This window comes from Varroa jacobsoni, unplaced genomic scaffold (assembly GCF_002532875.2).
Source record: "Varroa jacobsoni isolate VJ856 unplaced genomic scaffold, vjacob_1.0 scaffold_433, whole genome shotgun sequence".
Classification (NCBI taxonomy): Eukaryota; Metazoa; Arthropoda; class Arachnida; order Mesostigmata; family Varroidae; genus Varroa; species Varroa jacobsoni.
Window position 1 is genome coordinate 364,745 of NW_019213335.1, and position 8,069 is coordinate 372,813.

General features: G+C 42.3%; 1 long non-coding RNA gene across 1 annotated transcript; it reads right to left on the reverse strand.

Annotated features, from left to right (window-relative positions):
* Positions 1-726: 726 nt before the first annotated feature.
* On the reverse strand, positions 727-2,943 carry LOC111260389 (uncharacterized). Its single transcript, XR_002680315.2, has 2 exons — positions 1,841-2,943; positions 727-1,188 (listed from the first exon to the last, which is right to left on the reverse strand). It is a non-coding gene; the product is annotated as an uncharacterized LOC111260389 (long non-coding RNA).
* Between the last annotated feature and the right edge of the window lie 5,126 nt (positions 2,944-8,069).

An 8,069-nucleotide genomic window follows, 5' to 3' on the forward strand; every position in this document is an offset into this window, starting at 1 on the left:
ACAACTGGATTTATGTAATCAATTACCAGGACAGCAATCAACGACGGCAGAGAGTTGCCGCCTATGCAACGCTCGAACGCACCTTTCTTTTGCTATTATTACTGTCCATATTAGAGCACAACGGGATCATTTTCCCGGATAGTTAGACATCGAACCAACTCTCGAAGGGCATGCTATTCGCGGGAGCCTATTAATACTTAACAGAAAATCGAAGATATCTCAGGTAAGGAAGATATCGCCAAAAGTAGATCAAATACTATGCGCATAGGTCAATGCCAGCTGCTTCGTTGTAAATGAAGCATTTGGGAAGTTGCTGCCGGCCTAGGCGTTAACGCGGAGCTCGTACGCAACCCCTACTACGATCTCTGCTGTTGCTTCGAAGTAGTAATTCTGTTGCAATTCTGTTCGCCAACAGAAAAGGGTCCCGTGTTTTCGGACGGCAAATCGGTCCTATTGATTCTAGAAATTCTCGAAGTCTGAGTGCTAGCATTGATCCGTCTCTCGTTTTCCGAACTTCATTATTACATTATACATGATTAATCAAGAAGGTCTCTTATAACGTTGTATGAAGAGAATACAAAAATCGTCATTTGAGTTAACAGAAAACCGGAGATATTATACGGACATGTATATAGGGAGAAGTAACAACATAACATGAATAAAATCTGGATTCGACTCTACATATATATATATATAGATACGTACCTAGGAAAACCAAATTTACTATTAATAGAGCGCTATCCAATTTATTACGTCATAAGTCATACGCCAAAGGCCCTTACAACAGCCTAGCAGGTAAAATCTATCTAGGTTTTGGAGGAACTAGTTAGTGCTCGTTCGTACTGTGCCTAATGGATAAAATCGACAATTTTTTTGCTATTTTTTGAGATACCATGTGCTCAATATGGAGACTTATACATTGCACAGAGTGCAGGGACACTGTTGGCCCCGTTGGCCAGACAGGTACGGTTTACTAGCTTTTCTCTGTTTATTATAGGGTTATACTTTAATTGTTTCGTTCAGAAGCTGATAGTCGAACAGAGCCGTGAATAATTGCAGTATATATATATTTCGTTTCCTCGCGATGCGTGACGTTACAATGTGATAGAGACGTAACAACGTGGCACGGTACTCTTCGGAGCAATAGTGGCGCGCGACAAGGGCCAAGCGAAAAGCTTAACCGGTCCTCTGAAACAGTCGAGAACTTCATTAGCGACACCGACTGATGTTAAGTATCGATAACATTAGCTTTTTCTGCTCGAATTACTTAGATTAAAATACGATAGAGAAATTTCTTTCTAGACAAACCCGGGAGTGTGTGATTCCTTGACAGACGGTTAGCCAGTGTCTGAGAGCGTTAAACTATCACTCATATTACGCTTCAATGAAGAAGATCGAACATCTTAAGGATTCAATAACACTGGCTTACCGTGGGCAGTTACCGAGAAACAATGCTAACGTAGCGTCGTCAATTTCCTTTTCGTCGAGAATACACCGAAAAACTCATACTCGGAATAGATTTACACGAAGCCTTCTATCTGTAGATAGATGCCTGTTTTTTTGTTAGCTCCAAAATCGGCTACTAACCAAAAACGCCATACACAGCTTCGGTGCAACTATAATAAATTGAAGTCGGCTAAAATTAAATCTATTCTTATAACATATTAAATATTTTATTCTAAAAGCCGGTGTTACGCACGTAACTTGTGTATTACTGATATGAAACACAAACAAATTCATTAACTGAACGCCTTTCTCGTACATATACGTACCAGTATGCACTTGTATAACCAGCCTCAATCATTCGTTCTATCCGTATGGTATTGACGATCGAACTTACCCGTCTGCTCTGAGCGGGTCGCATTAACGTAGCGGGTTGGTTTGAATCTGAATTCGATGACCGATTAGAATTTCTGTAACGATTAACGAGCAGAGCGGCTGCCAAAACTCCGGCGGCACCTACACCTCCGCCCCCACAAGGTTTGGCTACGATAAGCGGCCGATTACAACTCAGCGCACAGGTCGCGAAAAACACGAAAACAATTTGAGCTATGATCGACGATAGACGCGAAAGGTTCATGATGGTAAACAGCTTCGATTATCACTAAACGCAATGACACCAGCGTGTGGAGGACAGGCAACACTCCACTAGAGCGGTGGATATATGCAACGACAGCAAGACCGTACGCGACAAGCGTCGAGTCTATCTATGTGAATTTCTGTAAGCTGTCCAGTTGTCCTGAACTATAGTTAGTTAAAGTCAACAGGTCTCAACTCGAACGCTCAAGTAACAGGCCGATCTGCATGACCACGATTTCTGTTTCAAAGCGTTGCTCTATCCGCTTTTAAAAGTTGTTCCCGGTCAATAGCGGTAAGCTGCTCTGATACAAGTTATTTCTGTGTGAGCGCTTGGGTACGGGTACAACTGAGTGCTGGTGGCTGTATCAGTAAATGCCAAACAAACTGTGCATGCGTGGCCTGAAGCAGCTTATTAGTGATCAGGTTAGATGGGGCTGGATAGCTTACTTAAAAAGAAATAGCGACTACTGTGTAGACAAAGATACCATCGCATATGTTGTTACTGACGTCCATCGTGGCTCAACGCAGTACGTCCGCTGGGTTAGCGCGTTAAATGTTTGCAGATTAGGTTTCGCAAAACTAGTATATGTATTTGTAGCTTTTGCCCTTCTGTACAATGATTCGCGGCATACATACGTGCGTGCGTGCGTGCGTGCGTGCGTGCATCAACCCCGCTGCTGCTGCTGCTGCGTAAGAGTTGCCGCTAAAAGTTTCTGTGTTTGTGTGTCAGCATTGCGGGACGTTCTAGGGTGCTGCTGTGTAAATATGTTGAGAGATGACCAGGGAACCATATTGATGCCAATGCGATCAGTCGCTAAAGGGCCGTCACATGAAACTGGTACCCTTCGGCCACTGTTGGTTTGCTTGGACAAGCATAGTAATAATATATTATTATAACGGAGGGCCTCACGCTCTTCTCTGCCGCTGGAGACAAAGGCCGATGGGCGGACAAGCGGAGGGCGCAGTGTGTCAGCAAACGCTGGAAATTTAACAGCTATTGCAGGCGCGACTTCAATAGCGCTGTTTGTTGATTCGCTTTGTGTGAACATGTGACCTCTATATCCATTGATTTCTATTAGGGATGTAGAAATAGAGCTCAGGTCGGGGCGGTGGGCCATTATTACTATTATTATTGAGATCGCTGTTGCAGCGGTCCTTGTTGTCGTAGTTGTGGTTCGTTGTTATTGAACATTGTTGTTGTTGTTGTTGTTGTCAGTCCCTTCAATCAGGCCCTTGCGAATAGCTTTCTGTTGTCAGTAATGCAAAATTTCGCTAGCAGGCCAGCGTGCTGAGTTGACGTGACAGATACTTGCTTACTGTTGAACTCATGACAATGCTTGTTCTCAATCTAGGACAAACCGAAGGGTCCTCAACATCGCGCTCATGGACAGCCAAATAAGGTTAGCATCAAGGTGCTTAGAAACAGATGTAATATAACCTGGATGTCTGAGACACCTATAACTATACCACCATCCCTTCCGATAGACGAAGCACCTTCCTTGGCCCTTGGTACCGTCCTTCTCGATGTCTTTTTACAAATAATTTCCTACTATGATTTTTTCTCCTGTATCTTACGATTGGTTCAAATCTCATTTGATCACCGGCTTCGTAACTGAGCGCATTAGCAGTGTGGTCTCGAATGGCGATTTAATAAGACGTAAGGTTCTGCAATGTCTGCTTTTAAGCCCATTTGTATTTATCTTTTGTCAAGTCCTATGAAAATATATTGCATGCCATTTCTATTGCTAAAGTCACTGTTACAAGACAAATTCGCAAGCACAGACATCTGCCAACTCTGAGAACAAACTGGCTAACGGAAAATGTGCCTGTAGGACACCTGATTTTTTCGTAAACATTTCTGAAACAGAGGTATCGTCCTTGAAGCTTGGTAACAACATCAATTAACAGTGATAAGGAAACCGTTCCACTAAACTCATTCGCAAGGTGTTTTAGCCTGACCCTTAGACAAGGATTAAACTGGAGTAGTATTTGCCTCAAGTTAGGCCCAAAATGCTATGCTTGCATTGCTGTGTTTTGTAGCCTTTGAGCTAGACGTTTCCCAAGATACGTCCCTTTGTACTTGTATGGATTCCTCGCTGACTGAGTTTGTTGTTGCATGTACAAATAACTGGAGCAATCCGAAATGAACTAAACTACATCTGATTTCCGTCGTCGCCATCTTTCTTAATATCCTCAACATTAAATAGAACAAACAACAATAAAGCAACAAAAGCCAGGTATGATAATAACACGTTGCTGGGTTGATCAACTAAACGTAGAGACTACGTACTAAATTTTAGACAATTTTAGAACGTTCTACCATCCTACACCTTTTGTACAGAGTATCACAAGGTATTCCGCTCAAGGTTATCGTAAGGCATCGCTCGCAACTTCGTCCCATCAGTTATTCTGTCGTGGCGGTATGTTAGTTATATGAAATTGTCAATTAATTCCTGATTGATTCTGATCTCCTTAAACGGATGTGACCTTGGAGCTTATGTGCTTATTTGAATGAAATTTAACTTACTGACGCCCTTGCAATGCAGTTTAGCAATAAGTTCCAAAACCCAGCAGTAATCGTATTTTAAATTGATGTACGTATATGTACATAGGTCCAAGTGACCGTTGCGGCCCGGACAAGTTGGCCAGATATGGCTGGGTTAGTCCTTCACACAACATTAGTTTGTTAACTCCTTAGCTTTACTAGATAGGTCAAGATATTTATGTGTTTTCTTCTCGGGATACCTTGCTTAAATGTTTTTTAGTTAGTTAAATGCTTTTTGAGTATGATCTGTAGGTTTTCACGCATGCTTGTAACAGAAGGCCTCAGCTCTCCATCCACATAAAAGCATTCTTACCGATTGCAAAAGCCTTAGACAACAGATAGGTATCGTGTGGTCTAACAGCAATTTGTAAAAAGAACGATAGTTTTTGTCACTAAAATCATTGTGAAGTTATCGCAAAGCTATGCATTCAGGTCAGAATAAGTTGTAATATTCGTTCCAAAGGAAAGTGTGCCGTTGGCTGATGAGCATGCGTTACAAAGGATCTATTTCAACTTGACTTACTTATCACCTATAAAATCAAGTGAAATAGGAATCGAATGTACTGATTTTCATATTCCTTCAGAATTCGAATAGAAAACGCGTCGCCTGCTCGGTAAAGTATCTGCTGGCATTGGAATCAGATAAATTTCCCGTTTGTGCTTTCAATTATGCGGCCCAAAAGGTACATATTCAGTGCTACATTTGGCGAACGTATACACACCACTACAAATAAAACTTTATTGGTCTTGTCAAACATTAGGCCACCACAGCTACGATAGAAAATAACTGCACGATAATTCGCGCGCATAATAACACGATAACTGAAAAAAATACAGAAAAATACTGACCAGCTGTACGCGCTGCGTTCTGAACCTAGTGTCGCCACGTCAGATAAGCCTTCGTAAAGCAGTACCTGCGGTAAGGGACTGAGAGGGCCTTAAAGGTCGCTCAAATGTTTCGTTGCTTCCTGGACTTTTTTCCTGCTGGTCGACTAGGAAATAATGCTCCCTCACCAGTGACTGCGGCATCTCCCGACGTTACCGGGGTGTCCTTCATTATACACGATGCCTCTTTGATTCAACAATAGCATAAGGCTAGCCAAACCAGAGTACGCTCCCAAAGCAGCTAGTCCACATACGTACCTTTTACAACGACCGGTGTTTCCAGTAGGCTTACACTGAGAAGGAAAATTATAGCAGTCTTTAGGATATTCCAATTCAACAATGCGACCAACATCATGCTGCATCGTATATAGCAACTATACCACGGGTTTGCAAGTTCGACTCACATTTAACTGCGCACTGATGATAAACAGATCTACATTAACTTAAAACAGCCGTAGCAAGCAATATATTTGCTCTGAATAACCCTCGTTTCGGTACTGCACGCCAGTCAGTTCGCCGATGACCTCCCTTCATGACTTCAGTGTTCCCTCCAAAGTCTAGACGAACATATATCAAAATGTAACGCTATGCGAACCTTTTTCAGCAAAAAAGGAGGCCGGTTGAAAGATTTTATTTACGTTTTTCTCAGCGTCTCAACAGTGGCTGCCTCTTTTCTTCTACGCGTCGCCTCTCAGCGTCAGATTAGCCTAATTCAGCTTAATCTCAGAACTCAACTGGTGGAACACGCCGAGCTAACAGCTTTGTTTGGAGAAGAGCATCTCTTCGGACGCGGCTACACAGAGTAGTCGTTCGGTTGGGGTCGGGGAATGGAAACCCCAAAACTACGGGCTACAAAGTGTGGGGAATTGCGGTTGCGCTAGCGTTGCTGGCACACGTGGGCCTCATGAGGAAGTTCAGTGAGCGAATCGTGTTGTTCGTGTTGATGTGGAGCGCTGTTGGCCCAAGTCGCAATACAAAAAAAGCTTGCTTCTTTCAGATGAGGCGGAACACTGATGAGCTGGCTGCACCCGTATCTGTCTAATTGCCCTTTTTGATTGCACTAGGAGTATTAAGGTAGCAGTGCTACCAGGTGGTACATCTCACTAGACAACAAGCACTCGTATTTTTTTTGTTTAGTGGAAGCAACGAACGACACAGTTGCATCAAGGAACATATGTTACTGCCTGATGCCGCTCCGGCTTCTCACAGGTCGCAGTCTCGCTTCCAACAATGTTTTCTGCTTCCACTGCTAAGGATGCTGCCACAATGCAATACTACAACGCGAAGTATTGCGTTTTCCAGTCTATAACTTTTCGATGTGTAAATAACCACAACGGCAGAGTAAGCGACGGCTAAACGAACAATTACAGGTTTGTTTCGCTGAAGGAGACCGCAGAAACAGGGTTCAGTAGCACTAATAAGGGTTGTATTATGGGTTTGTCCTTTGCCCGTTGAACTCAGAGGAGTTCAACTTTACCTTTATACGTATACCTTTATACGTATTTCATATTCTCCATACTGATAAAAATGAGCGCAATGACTTCATCCCGCTGTACGGCCGTATGAATGTAGTAGTAGACGAGTCTCTTTATTAAGAGACCACTGACCCAATTTCGACCCCGAAGTAGGTTAGTCATTGGTTAAGATGATGACATTTCAGGCCGCGCACACATTCGTGACCCTCACTGATTACTGTTAAAGGGTATCCTAGTTGCCAAAGCCGTAGCCTATCGTTGCAGATTACCTGTGCATAACAGCGGATCCAAGCCGAATTTATCCCAAGGCAAACGGAGAAATTATTTATAAATAACAATACAGATATATTAGGTTATAATAATTGTATTTTATTATTAATTAAAATAGCTAAAGAGCCGTCCTGTAAAGTATGCTCTGGTTTTTGAACATTAAATGACGTCGTTCAGATCAGTAATCCCCAATCTGCAACTAATGTTAAAAATACCGCTGTATAACTTGTGTTGCGACTGAAGTATACCGACTGGGAGCACATATGAGCATCAAACCAGAGCTAACGTCTGATTAAACCTTATATATATAGAACATATGTGGTTTACTCGTTCAGTAATTCTGAAGTGGTTCCAGTATCATTAAATGTATCTGAACGTACGATTCCTTATAGGAGATTCAACGTAAAGCACATTGGAAACTATACGTTACTGTTTAATAACATATTATTTCCTAGTATAAATAAGTGAGTAAGCATTTAGAAAATTTTCGGTACTGCAATTCGTACGTCAAAATATTACTATTACGTGTATATTTGCCTATCGGTGAGAGGGTAATGCATTATTCAAATCTTCACCGTGAGGTTTCGGATTAGGTTCCAATAGTATGTAATTCAGCCCAAGTCTTGACGTTGTTGTCGATAGCCATTTTATGATAATCCAAAGCAAAAATGACAGTCGAGTTGATATGTTCGTCGTATATCTCTGCAGATTGCCTCCTGTTGGCGAGGCTTACGTATGTTTTTAAAATATGGGGAAAAAAATTACTGCCGCCGCCGGATTGCTGCAGATGGGTCAAGCCCACAGACGTGGTAGTA